This window comes from Canis lupus, chromosome 21, assembly GCF_003254725.2.
Source record: "Canis lupus dingo isolate Sandy chromosome 21, ASM325472v2, whole genome shotgun sequence".
In the NCBI taxonomy this organism is placed as follows: Eukaryota; Metazoa; Chordata; class Mammalia; order Carnivora; family Canidae; genus Canis; species Canis lupus.
Window position 1 is genome coordinate 7,733,933 of NC_064263.1, and position 2,787 is coordinate 7,736,719.

Sequence of the window (2,787 nt, forward strand, 5' to 3'; positions counted from 1 at the left end):
ACAAAAATAGACACATAGATCAATGTAATAGGGTAGAAAGCCCAGAAACAAACCCATGCTTCTATGGTCAATCATAGAATTCTTTGACAAAAGAAGCAAGAATATGCAATGGGAAAAAGATAGTCTCTTTAACAAATGGTATTGGGAACACTGGGAACATGCAAAAGAATGAAACTGAACCCCTTTCTTATACCATACACAAAAATAAACTCAAAATGGATTAAAGACCTAAATGTGAGTCCTGAAACCACAAAAATCCTAGAAGAGAGCACAGGCAGTAATTTCTCTGACATCAGCCATAGCAACATTTTCCTAGATATATCTCCTGAGCCAAGGGAAACAAAAGCAAACATAAGATATTGAGACTACATTAAAATAAAGTGCTTCAGCACAGCAAAGGAAACAGTCAACAAAACTAAAAGACAACCTACCGAATGGAAGAAAGTATTTACAAATGACATATCTGATAAATATATAAAGAACTTATACACTTAACATCAAAAAAGCATAATCCAATTAAAAAATGGGCAGAAGACATGAACAGAAATTTCTCCAAAGAAGACATACAGATGGCCATTAACACATAAAAAGAAACTCAACATCACTCATCATCAGAGAATTGCAAATTAAAACTACAATGAGTTATCACTTCACACTATTGAGAATGACTAAATTAAAAAAAAAAAACACACAAGAAACAGCAGATGTGTTCAAAGATATGGAGAAAAAGGAACTGTCTCACTGTTGGTGAGAATGCAAAGTGGTGCAGCCATTGTGGAAAACAGTATGGAAGGTTCTTCAAAAATTACATCTAGAACTATGCTATGATCCAGCAATCACACCACTGGATACTTACCCAAAAATACAAAAACACGGATTCAAAGAGATATGTGAACCCCGATGTTTATAGAAGCATTGTTTACAATAGCCAAACTATGGAAGCAGCCCAAGTGTCCATCGATTGATGAATAAAGAAGAGGTGGTATACTATGGAATATTATTGAGCTCTAAGAATGAAATCTTGCTGTTTGTAACAACATGGATGGAAGGTATTATGCTAAGTGAATTAAGTCAGTCAGAAAAAGACAAATACCATCTGATTCCAGTCATATGTGGAATTTAAGAAACACAACAAAGAAGCAAAATACCCAAACAAATCAACAAAGGGGAAAAATAGAGAGGTAAACTAAGAAATAGACTCTTAACTATAGGGAACAAGCCAGTGGTTACCAGGGGGTAGGTAGGGGGATGGGTGAAGTATGTGATGGGGATTAATGAATGCACTGGGTGATGTATGGAAGTGCTGAATCACTTTAGTGTACTCCTGAAGCATAAGAGTATTTGTTAACTATATTGGAATTAAAATAAACATAATATAATTTTTAAAAGATTTTATTTCTTTATTTGAAAGAGAGAGAATGTGCAAGAGAGCACAAGCAGGGGGAAGGGCAGAAGGAGAGGGAGAAGCAGGCTACCTGCTGACCAGGGAGCCCAAGGTGGGGCTCCATCTCTGGACCTGAGCCAAAGGCAGACACTTAATGACTGAACCACCCAGGTGCCCCCATAATAAATTTTTTTCAAAAGTTCAGTGCAAAGTACTGAGAAAAAATAAAAGAGAGACAGAGGAGTTCATAAGTGATAACTTTTCTTTGTTAGAGAAAATTCAACCACTAAACCCTTGTTTCCTGAATTAGAGGTGGACTGTAACTCAGCCTTCTTATGACTCATCCAAGAGATTAACTAGAATGAGAAATTGGCAAGGATGGAAGAAATGCACCAGGCAGGGTGTATTGACATTACAAATGTCTTAGCAAGGACGCTAAAGGAGAACTCTGCTTTGGGATTACTGTTTTAGTTCCGGCTATTTTAACCAAATACCAAAAACTGGGTGGCTTAAACAATAAGCATTTCTTTCTCACTGTTCTGAAAGCTGCAGTCCCCAAAAAAGATAACAGCAGGTTCAGTTCCTGATCAGGGCTCTTTTCCTGGTTTGCAGAACAGATGTCCTCTTGCTGTGTCTTCACCTCTTTTCTTTTCAGGACACAAATTCGATTCACCTACAGGACCTAATTGCCTCCCAAAGGCCTCATCTCCAAATTCTATCGCTCAAGGGATTAGGGCTTTAATTTATAAATCTGGAGGAGAGGCTAACATTCAGTTTACAGCACTTACTAGTACATGAATTGCATAATATAAGGACAGAGGACAAATTGATGTCTGCTGTCCCAGGACTGTGAGGAGCAACCTTGGGGTCGAGGGGGCTAGTAAAGATAAGGGCGGTTCCAAAAGGACTTTCATATGCTAAAGAAGACTTCTAGGATCCTGGAGGCTTTGCTATTGTCAAGCTAAAGTTGTTTTCCCTCCCTCTAGTAAAGCAATTAGCATTGACAGTTGGGGGCCACAGGTTATAAAGACATTTAATTTCATCTACATTTCCTTCTGCCTTTCTTTCCCATATCCAAATTACTAAAGAGGAATCTAGTGAGTTTCATGCAAGTATCCCAGAGCAGAGATGGACAAAAGATGTTTTGTTGTTGCTGTTTTAGTAGCAAACATCCAGATTTCCTAATAAACTCAGTCTCTCCCAGAATTACCACCCTGTATGTGGAATAAATGCTTAGGTCTTCACCTCTAGGACCTCAGAATATGACCTTATTTGGAAATAGGGCCATTAGGGAGCTAATCAAATTGAAATGAGATTATTAGGGTGGGTACTAATTCTATATGACTGTCTTTATAAAAAGGTCATCAGCAAGCAAGGAATGTCGAGGCAAGGAGAGTAGAATG